The 18,345-nt window shown below is 49.7% G+C and overlaps 1 protein-coding gene across 3 annotated transcripts in view; it reads right to left on the minus strand.

Annotated features, from left to right (window-relative positions):
• The window catches only part of PTPN3 (protein tyrosine phosphatase non-receptor type 3), a 139,561-nt gene that overhangs the window by 90,433 nt on the left and 30,783 nt on the right, over window positions 1-18,345 (minus strand). The gene's annotated exons all lie outside the window — the stretch shown is intronic.

Below are 18,345 nucleotides of genomic sequence, written 5' to 3' on the forward strand. Positions count from 1 at the left end.
ACGACTTGGGTATTTATTACCCTATTCCCTCTAAGATGACACAACTGATTTAAGAGGTGTTTCAAACAAAATTAAAGGAAAAGTACAAAGTGCCCTTGGATTGCCAAGGGCGTGCTGATGAGAGAGGAGTTAAAACGTGGCACACATCTCTCAGGGCTGAGGAAGCATAGTAAAGGACCTCTTCTCATTTCTGCAGAAGGTGTGGGCTGGAGCGTGGGCGCGTGACATCTACAGGCCCTTCCAGCTCTAAAGGCAGCCACCCCGGGTTAATTATTAGCAGTGGGAGAACAGGAGTAGGTCACCTCATTTCTTGAGGCCAGGCCCTCAGTGTGGCCTGGGGCCTCTCTGACCCTGTGACCAACAGCTCTCCTTCTAGGGAGATCCTGAGAGTGACAGGCCAGTCCCAAACCCAGCCAGTCCCCCCTTCTTCCACCGCACCTGCCTCCCGGGATCCTAGAACTTGGAGGACTCCAGATGGAAGCCCAGGTTCACCGCAGCCCTCGGAAGGCAGGGCTTCCTAGTCAACTTGAGCTCAACTAGACCCTTTCCCCTTCACCTGCATGGGGGGGGTCCTAAGCCCAGGATCTCATGAGGACAGAAATGGGGTGGGGCAGCTGAGGTGTGCCAGCAGTATCTAAACCTTGCTGTTCTTTCAGCGAGCTGTGGGAGGTACGCACGCCATGCAAAATCTAGCTCCATGGCTGTGAAGGACAAGCTGGCCCCCATCGCCCAAAGGGAGCTAACCCTGGAGGGGAAGGAGAGGGCAGTAACACAGACGTGCTGCCAGGCAGGATGAGCTCTGATCCACGCACATCAGAGAAAACAAGCCAGTTGACAGTGTTGTCCTGATGGGTTGTTTTTTTCTTTTTATTTTAAGTTGTCATTGTTCCCATTATCCCACTGTCAAACATTTGTCCAGGTATTCCAAACACTTCACTGGCATGTTTTGGTTACAGTTTACAATATTCCACCTGGTGAAATCATAAGCATGGCTAGGGGTCTGAGTGACCTCTAGTCTGTGGGGCTCCAACTTCTGGAAGAACTCCTAGTAAATGTGAAAGGGGAAGGAGGAGCACATGACCAAGGGCTGCCACAAAGGTCAGGGGAGTGGGGCCCAGGGGACCCCTGCTTTAGGGCAAAAGCACCAAAGATGTGTGGCAGCAAGGTGACAGGAAGGAGCTAGACACCCGCCCCCCCCCCCGGAGGAAAATGGCAAAACAGATGAGTAGGTAATTGGTGACGATTTTGGCAAAACCACCAGATGTACTGTTTTCTGTCTTTTCCACCAGACAGAACAATCTTTTTACACTTGGGATGGATGGAATTGAAGGGGACGGAAAGGCGTCTCCCACGACCCACACGCCACACCTGTCACCTCATTTGACTTCCACATCAAAAGAGAATCAGGCTAAAGGTGGCCAGGCCCGAGCCAGAGGTGACCCGGTGCGGAAAGCAATCGGAGGGAAATCAACCCTCACACAGCTTCTCTCCAGTCTTTCTTGCGGCAAAACAGAACACAAAATTTGCCACTTTAACCATTTTAAAGCATACAATTCAGGGGCATTAATTATATTCACAACGTTGTGCAACCAACCACTATTTCCAAAACTTTTTTGTCACTCCAAACAGAAACTCTGTACCCATTAAGCAACAACTCGTCATTCCTTTCCTCCCCCAACTTTGGCAACCTCAACTTCGTCTCTACGAATTTACCCGTTCTAGGTATTTCATACGTGTGGAATCAGACCACATTTGTCCTTTTGTGTCTGGCCTACTTCACTCAGCACGGTATCATCCAGGTTCCTCCATGTCAGGGCATGTGTCAAAATGCCATTCCTCTTTGAGGCTGAATGATAATATCCAATCGTACAGAGACACCACGTTTTGTTCGTCTATCTGTGGGACACTCGGTTTCCCATGTGGCTATTATGAACGGTGTTGCAATTAACATCTCTGTACAAGCGTTTATTTGAGCCTGCTTTCAATTGTTTTGGGTATATGCCTAGGAGTGGAATTGCTGGGACATGTGGTAATTCTATGTTTAGCTCTTTGAGGAAACCAGACTTTTTCTATGGAGGCTACACCATTTCGCATCCCCAACAGCAATGGAAGAGGGTTTCAATTTCTTTCCATCTCCATCCATGTTTTTACCCTTTTCAGTAACAGCCATCCCAGCAGGTGTGAAATGGTATCTCACTGTGGCTCATCGCATTTCCCTGATGACTAATGTTGAGCATCTTTTCATGTGCTTATTAGCCATGTGCAGATCTTCAGAGACATGTCTATTCAAAGTCCTCTGTCCATATTTTTAATTGGGTTATCTTAATTTAGACTGAATTATAGAAGTTCTTTATATACCCTGAATAAACCTTTACCAGATATAAGATTTGCAAGTATTTTCTCCTAATCTGTAGATTGTCTTTTCTTTCTTGATAATGTCCTTTGATGTACAAAAGTTTTTAATTTGGATGAATACAATTTGTCTTCTTTTGCTCATGCTTTCTTATCATATCTAAGAATCTACTGCTAACCTCAAGTGCATGAAGAGTAACTCCTTTTTTTTTTTTTTAATCTCTATGAGTTTTATGACTTTGGCTGGTATATTAGGTCACTGATCCATTTTGAGTTAATTTTTGTATATGGTGTGAGGTAGGGGTTGCCCTGGCCTTTCTGACCAGGGTCCCTCCCCACCAGGATCCTCTGCCAGGGCTAGCACTGCTGCACTACACCATGAACTTCAGGAAGGCAGAATCTGGGTCTCTTAAAAATCACCATTGTGACGTAGGCAGCCCAGTGCCTGGTACTCATTAGGTGCTCTGTAATTGCCAGATGGATGGATGACTAAATGGAAAAGCTATCAGGGGCATGCCCCATTCCCACCTGCCTACCATTACTGCAAGCACCCAGCTGGCTGAGCAACTATTTGTAACAAATAAATCCGACAGGCTACACTTATTAAGAACTAAAAATATCTATTGGGGCACCTGAGTGGCTCAGTTGGTTGGGCACCCAATTCTTCGTTTTGGCTCAGGTCATGATCTCACGGGTCGTGGTATCAAGCCACGTGTTGGGCTCCAAGCTCAGTGAGTAGTCTGCTTCAAGATTCTCTCCCTCTGCCGCTCCCCCTGCTCATGCTTGCACACTTGTGCATGTTCTCTCTCTCTCAAAAATATAAATCTTAAAAAAATAAAAATAAATCTTAGAACTAAGTATCTATCAACAATTTCATTTACACACTCCAACCAGTTAATTTAAATGACCAAGATTTAACTAGCACACTTAACTAATGGCACTTAATTGAGTCCTAGCCCTGGAAAGCTCCTCATTTCCTTACCAATCTCCTAGCTCAAGTCCCTCATTGCACAGAAGAGGAGACCCAAGGGCCAACGAAAGCCATGACTTCCCGAAGTCTGGGTTTCAACTCCCAGGGCTTTCCCCTGCTTAACACAGGCCTCAGCAATCACCCACTGTAGATAAGCAACGAAAAGGTATGAGGTTAGTCTGAAATGCTTCAAATGACAGGAACGGCTGTCTGGATTCCAAGCCTCCCAGTGGAACCCTGGGTCCTACATCTCATTTTGCTACAAGGCCCATCTCCTGCCCTAATAGTGCAGCACCTCACTGCTCTCACTCTGCTCCCCAGTCCATTCCCAGTGCTGGAAGCTTGCTTCCCCCAGACATCCTCCACCCCCCCCACCATGTGTCTGATCAACTTTTACCTATCTAGTGAGGTCTTCCCGGCACTCTATCTCCCTCACTCTATAGTTCTCCTTACCATTTATCGCTGCCTGACGTATTAAGTATTTATTGTCTCCGCCCTATTCCCACATCCCCACCTCCTACTAGAATGGTTGTTCCTTAAAAGTCAGGCACTTTGTTAGTTAACGGTTACCCTCAACCCTGGGATAATGCCCACATGAGGTACTCAACAGGTGTCTGTGGAATGCATGAATAGAAGGTAAAACGGAGAACACCATACTCTGTATTCACCATACCGCCAAGCATTACAGAAGGAAAGGCACAGGCAGCTCCAAACTCATGGTTAGCACTGACCGGACCCTGCAGCCACAGAGGCCTGCAGTTTACTTCTGGACCCACGGGCTGTCCCTGCTTACTGGGGCAGGCGGGGCTGGGATGCCGTGTGTGATAAAATACGCCCACGCGTCTCAGTCAAGCCAGAGATGCTGGCAGCCATTCCTCTGCTGACCAGGCCATAGAAAATGGAGTCTTTCCCCACAGGCGCTTAATAAATGCTTGTGAAATGCACACAGGAATGAATGAACAAACAACTAATGTACACAGGGCTCACACCTGCACTTTCAGAAGGCTTGTGTCAGCGGTAAGGAAAGATCATCCCAACAAAGCTGGGAGGTGGTCTGACGAACTCCATTTCTAGGAACCTACTGTCAGGATGTATCCAGACATGAAACAAAGCCATCCGCAGAGATTTTCCTCCAAACAATACTTCACGTTGAAAATTACAAACCAAAAAAGCTGATTTCCAACTGTAGAGGGCTAGTGAAGTAAATCACAAAATAGCCACAGGATGCCCATGAAGACTTCATAACGACACGTGACATAATGGGAAATGTTAGAACACTAAGTAAAAAAGGCTGGTTCTAAAACTGTATCTACAGTGAACACAACCATTTAAGATAATTATAAAGGAACTCAAGACCATAAATATAATTGCTAGTTTTTCCTATCCTTTCAACCTTTCTGTATTTCCTAAATTACAACCAGCAATAATGAGTTTGAAGAAAACCAAACTGATAGAACTTAAAAAAAAAAAAAAAGCTGTCACCTGATATTTTATTGGCCCCCAGGGTGTGTAACTACTTAAACCTCTGTCTGGCCACCTCCCCCTCTCTCCTTTCTGCATTCACCCCACCCTGCTTCTTCCTCTTCCTCTGCCCAACTGCCCTCCCAACCCCCCCTCCCCCAGAGCCAGTGCTTGGGCCTTGTCAGCCACACCTGCAACCACTCCTCCCCCAGAAATCCTGCTCTAAGGCTCTGCCGCCCCACCCAACACTCTCCCGGCTCACAAGACCCCAGGCTTGCTCCTGTACTTCCCAGCTCTGGGGCTCTGAGCAAGTTACTGAACCTCTCTGACACAGCATTTCCAACTCAGGAAAGTGAATCTGATCCCAACTCATGGGAGCCTCTGGAGGTCTAGGGAGCGAACAGACCCCCCCACATTGCAGGGCACCTGAGGTCCAGGAAGCTAACGGACCTCCATGTGGCAGGGCCCTTCTGCAGGGAGGGTCGACGTGCTAAGGGCTGTGAATGTGCTCTAGCCCTGCCGCGTGTGCAGTCTCAGTCTGCGGCTTCTACCCAGGCTCACGAGGCCGAAGTTCTTTATCCTCTACCTGCCTAAGTCTGGGCACCTGTCCTCTCCTGAAGGGACAAGAAAAGCAGGTCTGCTCTTGGATCTCAAATCAACACAATGGATGCTTGGCTGAAAGTCCCATTCCCCTGGCTGAAGCCTCTGCTCCCACACAGTCCAGCTCTCAGAGCTGATGCCCAAATCCCCAGCAGCTGCCCCTCGTGAGGCCCCATTCTATCTTCAGAAGATATTCCCGGTATTTTACTTAAGGTCCTGAGGACTCCTTAAATCCTCTTCCCTCACCCACACCAACATTCTGCCAAGTCTCAGCTCAGTGCTTGCTTCTCCTGCTCTTTCAGTCACAGGGATTTACACATTCTTCTTTCGTGAACATTTCGCATTCATCCCTCTCTAATCCCTGAGGCATTTAATGAGCCTCACCTGCAGCCATGCTCCACGGCAGGTGCTGGGGTTCAGGTGAGTAAGAGGCTGTCTCAGCTCCCCCTGGAACTCATAGGCTGGTCAGAGGCAGAAACGCATGAATAATCAAATAATCACCTTTTGGTGTGGTTAGTGCTCTGGAAACAGCTGGGTGCCCCTGGCTGCTGGGGCTTGTCCAGGCAGTGACCACAGCTCAGCCAGGGACAGAAACAGCTTCTAAGGGGATTCTTATGGCAAAGCTAGACCCTGAAGGATGAACTATCAAACAATAAAATCAAATCACTCAATACTTATCTCAAAGCTCTCAGGGTCCCCCACTGCCCCTTCTCCACCATCACCCACAACCCCATTCCGATCTGGCTGCCAGTCTGCAGACACCTGAGTGCACCTGCCACTCCAGGGTATCTCCACGAGCTGAACAGAAAGGGCCGCAGCTGTACTTAGGTTGCTTTTTCTGGAAGCTCTTCTTGGCGAGCCTCCTCCCTACCACGGTCACGTTCCGGACCAACGCCCCTCGAAGTGCGGTCTTCAGACGGCCGGCAGCAGCATCACCTGAGTGCTTGTTAGAAATGCGGACTCTCAGGCCCCACCCCAGACCTGGAGATCTGAATCTTCTCATATGCACATTAAAGTCTGAGGGACCCTGCTTTCCACCCCAACCAACTTGCCCTGGTCTTCAGCTTCCTCCTCTTTACGGTGGCCAGCTGCCATTTTGAACATCCACACCACGAGCGGATACCCAGCCTCCGGAGCGTCTGCCTCGTCAGCTGCACAGACCTTCGCATCCACCCCACGGCGGCGGCACCTCAGCCCCAGGCTGCCCAGGGCAGAGCGCACGGGGCACAGCCCTCCCAGCTGAGACCTCTGGCTCCACCTGTGGACGAAAGTCACTATGGGCCTTCTGTCAAGCTTACTGAGACAGACAGACTGGCAGACAGTGATGGCAGGCCTGCAGCTCCTAAGTAATTATCATGTGCCACTGGGAGAAGCACTTCCCTGGACCTCGTGAGCTGGAGACACAGGTCATTCCCGGTGCGGAGATGAGGAAATCGAGACATCAGGAGCTCAACGAGGGTCACAGAGTTAGTGGGGATGGGGTGCAGAGAGGACCCCCCCAATCTTACAACCTGAACCAAGAGATAACAAGGAGTCCCGGAGCCTTGCAGAGGAAACTCTGGAAAGGGGTTTAGCCCTGAGGCAGCCCATTTGCACTGGGCCAGGACCTAGAAAGAAGGAAAAGTAGGAGAACAAGTGGGAGAGGCGGGCGGAGGCCAGGTCACGAAACCCTTCCTTTACAGACTACAGAGCTTAGACTTACTGGGAGATAGGAAGGTAACAAAATTTTGGAGCAGGCTGGTCAAAAACGGCTACATCCTTCCCTGACATCCCTCCCACTACTCACCCCCCATGAACCTGATTCTTTGCTTTGTGGTACTTGCTTCCCCGACCCTCCTGATGTGGCAAACACAGTCAGGCTCTCCCAGGTACTCCGGCTGCATCTTCTTGCCTGCTCACCCTCAGCCCTCCTCCTGAGCCCTCAGCCCTCCGCGACCTCCTCCCTTCCCTCCCAGGCTAAAGCCCAGTTCCTGGAAAACCTCCACCAGCATATTTCTCCCAGCGGGCTCCCCTCTGCAAAGCCTTATTAAGAGTCATAAAATGGGCCAACATGCCCCTCGACAAGCTGCCAGGAATCCCTTCCCTCCCTCTAGGATGGATAGCGCCTTCCCCAGGAGGGCTGGAGGCACAGGCTCCCCTTCCAACCAGGCGTGGCACACCCAAACATCAGTTTCCACAACCAGCTCCTCTTAGAGGAAGACCCAGACTCCTCCTCCCCTTCAGCCAACATCCTAAGGGGAGCCGGGCCAGGCCCTGGGGATGGAGCTCTTTAAGAGACAGTCCCTGCCCTGCAGAATTCTGCTCCTAAGAGGGAGCCCTGACCCTGAGTATGTGCCTCTTTAAGAGGAAAACATTTCACGACCCCCTGTACATTCACACACCTTGACCTGTTTGGTGATTCTTAAAAACGGAAGCCTTAGTTTAGAATGTGTCAAAGACCTTCTAAAATGTCTTTAAGTGGCAAGTCCTCACTGCAACAGTGAGTCAGCCTTTATGATCGAAAAAAGTTAAGATTAACTGTAGAAAAAAAGAAAACATTAAAACTACCCCACAACATTAAAAATTTCTTGCATTATTTATAGATTGAAAACATGTTGGTAGAGATTTTATTTGTGAGACACAGATCTATTCTGGAGCCTGGCTTCTCCACGTCTGGTCTGTGGATCAGTCTCAACCCCATCCAGGAGCCTGTAACAAATGCAGACTGTAGGCCCACCCCAGACACCCTAGAAGCAGAATTTGCAACTTAACACTAAAGCTTGGGAAGCCCGGGCTTAGAGCATATGGCTTGTGGGGTTGGGGTTAGAGACAGGGAAGCAAGGCCAGATGGAATCTGCGGAGAACAGGGTGATCTTAGGTGCTTCTGTAGGGAACATTTTTTGGCAGCACTATGAAGGAGGTATAGGTGTGAGGGGCCTACTGGGGGGGGGGAGGAAGCAAAAGTACAGGCAAATGGTAGCAGCACAGGGATGAACCAGTTTTAGCGGGGGTGGGGGGTGGAGGTGGAAAGGAAGGGCAGGCTGGAGGAGGAACGTCTGAGGTGTGATGGGGCAGGAACTGTCCAGGGCAGGTGTGCGGGTGAGCGAAGGGTGACCCTGGGTTTCTAAGCTGGAAGACTTTCACTTATGGAGAGGGTGCTTCTAGGGAAAAAGGTGCAGAGGAGGGAGCCGGGGACGCTCATGGAGAAGTTCAGATGTGATACACATATGACCCAAACTGCCCGGAGATGACCAGGCCCTGTGGGTCCCTGATGATGGCATCAGGTGAGTCTACCGAGTAAAGCCTGCAGAATGGTAAGAACAGAGGACAAAGGCAGAGGATGAAATGGGGTGGGGGGTTGTGGAGCCACATCATAGAAGCCCTGGTATGAGGGAAGGGCAATCTGCCCTCGGCACAGAGACCCAGCGGGCTGAGACATGAGAACCCGCCACTGGTCTTGATGAGCAAGCAGTCTCTTGAGCATGATGGTGAGGGTGGTGTTGGTCAAGAGGTGAGTGCTGGGGGGCGGATGCTGGGGTAGATAAAGTCAGGATTGCTATACAAATGGTTCAACACCCTGCCTGCGTTTGCAAGTCCCAACCAATCAGAGTGATGTCTTTCTGTACACCCATGTTCACAGCAGTATTACTTGCAAGAGTCAAAAGGTGGAAGCAATATAAGGGTCCACTGACAGATGCACGATGAACAAAACGTGGTGCACATGCATTCGACGGAATGTCACTCCTCCCTGAAAAGGAACAGAATTCTGACACCTGCTCCAACACGGCTGAACCCTGAGGACATCATGCCAAGCGAAATAAACCAGGCACAAAATGACAGACACTGTGTGAGTCCAGGTACGTGAGGTTATTAGAATCCTCTCTCACATAGAGACAGATAGTAGAAGGCGGGTTGCGGGGGGCTGAGGAGTTAGTGTTTGATGGGTACGGAGCTTCCGTTTTGCAAGATGAGTTCTGCAGTGCCTGGGGGTGACGGTACCACACCAATGTGACTGCACTTAATGCCACTGCGCTGTACCCCTACGTCCATTTTACTGCAATTAGAACAATCATTTCTTCCATCACAGGCAGAGAGAATCTGAACTCCCAGAACGGAGCAGTAGGTCTGCGCTGAGAGGTGAGAGCATATCTTTTTCAGCGGCCACAGACTGGGGGGAAAGGAGTAGCTGGGTGGTGACCTGAAGGTGAGGCTGGGCTCGGAGAAGGCTTTCTTCCCTGGGTGACGGGAGGACAGCCTTCAGCTGTAAGCGGAGAGGCAAGCCCGAGCCAAAGGAACACTCATTTTCTCAGACTGGAGGACAGGAAGAAAGAGGAGAGGAGCCAAGAAGGGAAGGACAGGGCAGGGAAAGGGGATGGAACTCGAGCACCTTGGGGCCACCGGCCCTCTGGAGAGACAAGGTGAGGACGACAGGTAGGAGACCTGGAGAGAGTGGGATGGTCAGGTTGGCTGGTGTGGGAGTAACAAGGGAGAGCTGGCTAGAAGGCGGGGGTGGCAGGAGAGGGCAGGGGAGGGTAGCAGGGGAGACAAACTGGCTGCAAAGAGCAGAGCACTTGTCTGAAATACCATGGACCTGAGGTAGCGGTCCTCAAAGTGAGGTCCCTGGTCTCGGGAGCAGAGGCAGCACCTGGGGCCTTGACAGACATGCAAGTTTACAGGCTCCGCCTGAGTCTGATTCAGACCCGCTGAATCAGAAACTCTGGGGGTGGGGCCCCACAGCCCATGTTTTAACAGGTGATTCTGGTGTGATAAAATCTGAGAAACACTAGTATATACTACAGAAATTCAGTGGAAGATACATATCATTTTCCGTATAAAAACAGAAAATCAGCCAAGCAACTTCCACATAAAAGAGCCAGAAATGCAAAACTGGCTTCAACGCCAATACAACGTATTTCTGTAGTGAACAAACTTGCTGTTAACAAGAGAAAGATGCAGTCCATCTCATCAACATCCTTAGAGGAGATCTGGAAGACACACCCAAGATCTGGGGGTGGAAATGCGGGTACTGGTCCCTGCTCTGCAACTGGTTACATGTGTGCCATGGAGCACGCCACAGACCTTTCAGGGCCTCAGTTTACCCATCTACAAAACCAGGGAGCTGGAAACACTTCTTCTGAGGTCTCTTCCAATTCTGACACCGTGGGATTCCTTCTGTCCTATAAAAAAAAAGTGACCTCAGACTAAGTGCTTTTACATAGCTGTGCCTCGGCAGGGGAGAAAGACTATCTTTAACTGGTAAGACATCACATCACAGTTAACTAGAAAACCTTTCCAAAGTTCAGTAAGTGCTAGTATCTTGCATTCGAAGAACGAGAACACTCCCTGACTGGCTTTGCCATTAAAGCGACCAATGCCTAGAGTTATAAAAATACTATAATGCCCTGGCCTACGTTCATGAAGTCCACATGACTGGGATGACCCAGAAAATATCGCCAACCTTCACATTCTTATCCTATGATACTTTTTAATCCAGGAAGGTGGGGTTTGTTATTTTTTGCTAGGCAGAAAACGAGTTAAAGAGCTGTACTATACAGACCCCTGTGCCTGCCCCCTCTGACCCGAGTACCTGGGGACACGGCACTGCAAGTCTAGGCTTCCGGATAAATGGCCTTGTATTGACCTTGTTACCGGAATCCCTAGACGCTGGTTTCCTGCCTGGTTTCTCTGCATCCAACTCCCTGTCTACACCTACTGGTCATCCAATGCTCATCCTCTTGTGCCTGGGTCCCCAGTGCCACCTGCTTCCCTGCCTCTGCCAGAGGCCAGTCACTTGGTTCTGATCTCAGAACTAGGTCTGCGAGAGGGATGTGGGTGTTTGTGCAGGAAGGACAGTGGAAGTGTGAGCACCAGGGGAAAAAAGATAAGGTCTAGGGAGCCCGTGGTCTCCTGTCCCACCTCACTTAACACACCCTGGCTCTTAAATGCCATCAGAATTTATCAGTGGGAAACACGGCTGGCTTGTTGGTCCCCCTTGTGCATCTATCCTAGACCCAGGCCCTCCTCCTCCTTCCAGCCTGGGTATGTAAATGACCTTCCAGGCTCTCACAGTAGTCCTGGTGGCAGGAAGGTGCCGGGGAGAGGAGGGGAGGGCCAAAGTAAAGCTGGTGTAGCAGGAGCCAAGTTGGGCGGGGGCAAGGGAGGTGTGACTCACCGCAGGTACTAGAGCCGCGAACAGGGGCTGGACAAGCAGTGCTAGGTTAGTTCTGTCTTTATCCAGGCAGAGGACGCCTAGTGCTGGAGGGTTTTCCAAGCTGATCTCCAACCTCGAAGCCACATTTGGGTAGGGTGACCACACCTCCTGATTTGCCTAGGGCAGTCCCCGTTGAGGCCAGTTCATGAGATGCAACTGTTAAAAGCCGCAATTTTATCTCAAAATGTTCTGGTTTAGTTGATGAATTCTCATCGCTTTATTCTTGGGCCCCTAAGCCTGCAGAGTAGGGGTCCCAGATAGAGAAAGGTGCTGAGCACGAGGAGGGACCTCCAGGCTGAGTCTCACCCCTCCTCAAATGCTCCATTCTCCTCTCCAGCACCCCTGCCAAGCCATCACCTGGCGTCTGCTTGTATACCTCCAGGGACAGCAGGCTTGCTAGCTCTATGAAGCCTCTCTTTTCTGGGAAAAGCTGTGTTATAAAAATAGTAGGATTCAAACCTATAGACAGTATGACCGCAACTAACAAGATCCTTTAGCAAGGAAAGGAGTGGCAGTGGGGAAAACTAGAAAACCTGCTTTTCCCTTCCACCTCCTTCCATCTTATGTCTCTCCATTCAATAAATATTTACTGAGTGCATCTGATGTTCTAGTGGTACTGGGGACACAATGGTGAGTTAAAATAGACTCAAACTGAAGGGCATTTCTATCCAATAACGGGCCTGTGCTTTCCAAAAATGTCAAGGTCATACGGGGCAAAGAAAGGCTGAGTAACAGTTCCAGTTTAAAGGAGATTAAAGAGAAAGGATGACCTTATGAAATGCATGATCTGGGGGTTTCTTTGCTACAAAGGACACTATCAAGACAACCGGCAAAAACCTGAGTAAGATCTACAGATTAGATAATAGTATTGTTTCAGTAAAGACTTCTTGATTCTAAAAATCGTGCTGTAGTCATATAGAAGAATGTCATTGCCTTTAGGAAATACACTGAAGTATTTTGAGGGAAAGGAAGACTCTATAAATAACCCTCAAATGACTCAAGAGAAAATATATATACATAAGGAGCAGAATTTAAAAAATGTGATAAAATGGTAACATTTGCGGAATTTGGGTGAAGGGTATATGAGAGTTCTTTGTTCTATTCTGAGAAACTTGCTGTAAGTCTGAATTAGGGCAAAATAAAAAGTTAAAAGAAAAAAATAAGTCTCAAAGAAAGGTTTTTTTTTTCTTTTTTCTTTTTTTTTTTTAAAGAAAGCCAGATCGACCCTGATTTCAGAGAGCTCCCCGTGTCGCTGGGGAGACAGGTACTAATACAAATAATTACACTCATTAACTGCAAAATTGCAACCGTGAAAGTGCTGTGAAAGGAGAGAGATCCGGAGGCATGAGCGTTTACAGCAGGCAGTTTTACCCAAATCAAGTGCAATCATGGGCTCACACCCAGAGCAGGAGTTAAGGGGGGGGGGGCTCTCACAGCCCCTGTGGCAGATGAAGTGAGCAGACCAGGACCGGAGCCTGCGCATGGGGTGGGGGCGTGGGAGATGCCAACATCAGTCTCATCTACTCTCCGAGCCATAGGAGGTGTTTCTGAAAGACCCCCCCCCCGACTGAAGAGAACAGGCTGGCAGGTGAGAAGGCATGCGGGGTCCACTGTGGCGGTGGTGCTGACTGTAATCTCCAGGAGGAGCATCACTGAGGATTCTTCTGTTCCCGCACACTTTAATTTTCTACAGCGGCCATGTATGAATTTGATAACCAAACTAGGGGAGGGGGCTGGCGGGAGCAAAGTGGGCTCTGACTGTCACATCTGCTCTCTCCAGGCCCGCTAGGGTTTAGGGTCAAGGGACAGCTGATGGAGCTGGCTGGTGCCTCCCTCACAAGCACCCGGGTCTAGACTGAGGCTGACTCCACCTTAAGGAAGCAAGGTGCCGGGGGGTCAGGTTCTCACACTCTACTCCCAAAGTCAGCCGAGTGCCTTCCATCACACAGCATCCAGTAGGCCACGGCCCCTTTCTGATCCTGGATCCTGCCCCGTGGAATGTCCCTTTAGCCCTGAGAGCTAGGCCCCGTAGCCTGGTCCTTGGAGTGAGCCATTACTCACCCACAGTGACTCCTGGCACTGAACACTAAACAAAGCATTTGTCTGGAGGGTCAGGGACCTGACCACAAAGGGAGGGGCTATGCCAAGTTCTGTCCTAGTGGGTTTTCATTCATTAGCTCCTTTAAAATGGTCCACTTAAAGGAAACAGGCTCCATTATTATCCTCATTTTACAGTTAAACGACTTGTACGGGAAAAACATCTTGGCTCCTGCTTATGAGCAACATGCCCTTTGGGTGGTCACTCCATCCTTCTGAGCCTCGGTTTCTCTCACCCTATCAGTAATGTGGGACTAGACAGTACTATTTATTCCCTTTTGAGGCACCAAGGGGCTCTGTACAGAAAATCCACTCCAAACTACACATCGCTTAAATATTTACTAAAACCTTGTGTATCCTGACAGTAAATCATGGGACCTGAATTTTCCAGGACTATCCCCATTTCAAATCCTCTGTCCTAACTTTCCACATAAAGCATCAAACTGTCTCAAAAATTCCACTCTCTCAGTATCCAAACAACACCTCCCAGGCCCTCCTCTTACACGAAAAAGCAGCACAAACATTCTTTTTCAGACGATAGATCTCAGTCTTCTGAAAGTTCAGAAAATGTAGTCAGCGCAACCTGGCTGGCCCCCTGATGGAAAGAGGGTCATGGCAGTCGGAATTCTATCCCAACTCCGACTCCGCTGCTTCCCAGCACACTGGTATAAACTGCAGCCAGGAGAAGTCGCCCCATGATCAGGGCATCACCCACAGAGGGACACAGACTGGTTAGATGAGCTCTGCCCCCACCTACCCAGCAAGCTGCCGGTACCCAGGTAGAAAGCATGGCCAAAGGGTTGCTCTAAGGCGTAACTGAATGAGTTAATATTTAGAAAGCACTCAGAACAGTGCCTGGCAGCCAGTAAGGGCCATAACAATGTTTCATAAGAAGACCAAAGGCATCCCTGGCAGAAGGTGCTCATGCCTCAAAGACAACCCATAGGCCTCACATCTACCAGGGGAGAACAAGGAGAATGGGCACTTACCCCGGCTTGAGTGAGGCTGGGTCCCCTTACAGACATGGGGGAGTACCCTGACTCCGGGAGATGGGTCCTGCATTAGCCAAGGTCAGGAGGCTGGAGTCACCACTCCTGATACACACGTGGTCTCTGGGCCTTAGCGCCTGCTGCTCTGTCCACCCCCCCAATACCATCTTTTTCTACCTTCAAGGCTGAATTCAAATGCCAACTACTCCTTATGGTTTTCCTTGATCCCTATCAGCATGAATGACTGCCTCCACTGGTCTCTCTTGCATCTGGCTTTACCAAACTCTTTTAAAGTAACTGTGAGACAGATAAGTAGATACAGAGCTGCACACACACACATACACACATGCCTCATTGTCTTCCCAATTCCACCATGCATCCTTCCAAGATAAGGGTCTGATTTTGTCTCTGTAACCCTAGGGCCTGACACACAGCTCAGTAAGTGTCCGAATTCGCTGTGAAACCTGTGCTCTCAGGGGGGCCTGGGTGGCTCAGTCGTTGGGCGTCTGTCTTCGGCTCAGGGCATGATCCCGGCATTATGGGATCGAGCCCCACATCAGGCTCCTCCCCTGGGAGCCTGCTTCTTCCTCTCCCACTCCCCCTGCTTGTGTTCCCTCTCTCGCTGGCTGGCTGGCTGGCTGGCTGTCAAATAAATAAATAAAATCTTTACAAAAAACAAAAAACCTGTGCTCTCAGCTGGTTTTCACCAGGAGGCAGAAAGTAGCTTCAGGTGCATACATAACCAGAAGCTACGTAGCTGCAAGATCTCTGGGTCTTGGAACCCACGACTAGATCAGATTTAGACAGGGGCCTATCAAAGCATTCCCTTTCATCCCCCTTTAGGGGGATGAAAAAGGACACCTGTGAGACCCGAGCAGTGTGGACACTGCCCAGCTCCTGGCCTGTCTCTAATAGAGTTGGTTAAAAAGAGCCTGAGCTTGGGAAGCAACACCAGCAGGCTGCCCTGCCTCCACCACCAGCCCGTTAAGGACAGGGCCAAGTGCAGAGTGCCTTAGGCATTTCAGCCCCTCTAACAAACCTGGAAACAGATGAAGAGGGACTGGCCCTGCTTTCCAGGAACCACTGCTGTCTGGTGGAAGGAAGCTGAGCAATGGGATTACCGTCAAAGTTGCAGGTCCCCTCCCAATCTATCACAAACCCTGAGGGCTCAGCGGGGAGGTAGGGGGCCAGGCCTTCTTGCTCTCTCCAATCCCCAAAGCTGAGCCCTATGGGTGGGTTATGTCAGAGAATTCCTTCTGTGCCTGGACCGAAGGTTCAGAAGGCCACAGTTGGTCACTCTTGCTCCTGGCCCCAGACTACCTTTGCTAGCTCAGTTTCCTCAACTGCAAGAATGGGAGAGAACAGCACTGAAATTAAACAATGTAAAGGAACCCTCCCAGTTCACAGTCAACAATCAAGGAATTGGTCCCAATCCCCTAAGGCCAGTTACCCGCTGGGAACCCCAGCTTCTTTCAGGGGTAAGATTTGTCTCTAACCAGGTTCCTGCCACTTGCCGGAGGTTAAAAGCTACCAGCATTCTTCTCTATGAAAAAAGGTCAAAGAGGAGGTCCAAAGCAGGAGTGGTGAAGCCGTGAGGGATCCTGAATTTGAGGGATCCTGAATTTGACCGTGTTAATTTAGGTTCGTTCTGCGGCTCCCAGCTATCTCTGAGGACCTGCCCCCTCCTGGCAGGGAAGTTCCCCCAGGCCTCCTGGGTTTGCTGGGATCCATCCGCCTACTCAGCATCCCCACCCAGCACTGCATCTGATATACGGAAGCAGGTCATTAAGTGCTTGCTGAACAGAAGGCCACTTGGAAAATGCCTTCAGTAACTTGACCTTTTATATTCCTCAGCTAATGCCTGATTTGCATATAGGAGTCCAGTTTTCGGAGATGGCAAATCACCAGAGACAACTCAGGATCAATACAGAGTAGCAGGCATGTTTTATTCTACTCTGATTCTCTGCAAATTGGTCTTCCATTAAGTGTATGTGGGATTTATGGGAGCTCACTATAAACTGGAATATTTAACTAAAACGACCTACTCTCTGTCAGATAATAGCTTACCGTTGTTAATTTTCAACTAGTCAATCTCAGAAAGGGTTCCTGCTTCCAGTCTCCTTTACATGTTGATTTAATCGCCAGTAAAGTCATCTATTTGAAAGTCTCCACACAATAAAGGGCAGTTTGATGCAGAGGAAAAAGACCCGCCCAAGAAAGCGGAAGCCCTGAGTTCGATCGCACCTAGGCCAATACTGTAGGCTCGGCTGTTCAAGGCCTGTTTTCTCATTTGTAAAATGGGAATAACACTGGCCTCACCGGAGAGTTGTAAAAATTAAGTGAGTTGATGTATGTGGATGCACTCTGCACAGTTCTATAAGGCTATACGAAGGTTAAACACAAGATGAAATTCTTGAACAACTCAGGCTAATGACAGAAAGCAGGATAACTCTAAAAGGGGAGAGGAGATATTTTGCGCCCCCCCCACCAGGGGACACTTGGTCCCAGCAGGAGACATTTTTGGTTGGCACAACTGAGGGAGAAGGACTGCTACTAGAATCTACTGGGTAAGACCAGGGATGCAGCTAAATGTTGCAATGCGTTGGACAGGCCCCACAACAAAAAATGATCCAACCCCAAATGTTAACAGTGTTGAGGTTAAGAAACTCTGATCTAAATAATCAGGAAAGTTGGGTAGGGGAGGTTTTTCCAACAGAAATCCTTCTAACCAGGCTGTACTTCCTCCCATCATCTCTTTAAACATTTGCAAGATGGATCATCTTGCAAAACAGCTCTTTTGTAAGTAAAGCTCAACTGCCAACTTCTGGAGTTTCTGAATGTATAAAACTGCTTTTAACTAAGATGCTCTCCGATTACAATTCGGCTAAATTGTTTTTTCCAAAGCCCTTGACTTCTGCAGTTCTCCAGGGCACAAAGGCAGGGTCTGTCACTCTGCCACTAGGCCCTGAAGATGCTTTCGTAATTCTAATTTCCTGGTCAGATGGGAGCCACGAGGGTCTCTAAACGAATTAAATTCACATCACGCCAACTGCTCCCTTGATTTGTGCCGGGCACGGAGCCAAACACCTCCACATAATTTATCCCACTTAATCCACCCAACCACCGAGTGAGGTGGGCATTATTACCGGCTGTTTGCAGTGTAGGAAACTGAAGATCAGAGAGGTTAAACAACTCGCCCAAGGTCACCAGCTGGCCAGGGGGAGCCCAACTTGAACGGAGGTCTCCAGTTTCCAAGTCACAAGCTCTTTCCACCAGCTCGGAAAACCCAGGTGTCAAGTTGTCTCAACTTCCCATGAATTTTTAAGGCAACCGCAACTTCTCAGCAAGTTTAGGTTGCTGAAAATGGGAATTTCCGGGGGGCTGGGCGTTCTCACATACACTCCCCCACTGCAGCTGTCTCACCGCAGGTACCTGATAAATCATTCTATATCGCCCGCGGAACGGGGAGGATTTATTGGCGCTGGAGTTCGTGCCAGGCCCAGGAAATGCCATCTTTGAAAGCCGAGAGGCGGATTCGCCCTGGGAGCCGAGAAGGTCTGGCCGCCGAGCTTGGCTGGCTCCCCGCGGGCCGTGCGCCCCCTCGGCGCCCGGGGCTAGTGTCGCCGCGGCGCTGGGCCCTCCGGGGTCGCCGGCCACGTCCACCCCTGCCCGGGTCGGAGCGCACG

Source organism: Ailuropoda melanoleuca, chromosome 7, assembly GCF_002007445.2.
Source record: "Ailuropoda melanoleuca isolate Jingjing chromosome 7, ASM200744v2, whole genome shotgun sequence".
Classification (NCBI taxonomy): domain Eukaryota; kingdom Metazoa; phylum Chordata; class Mammalia; order Carnivora; family Ursidae; genus Ailuropoda; species Ailuropoda melanoleuca.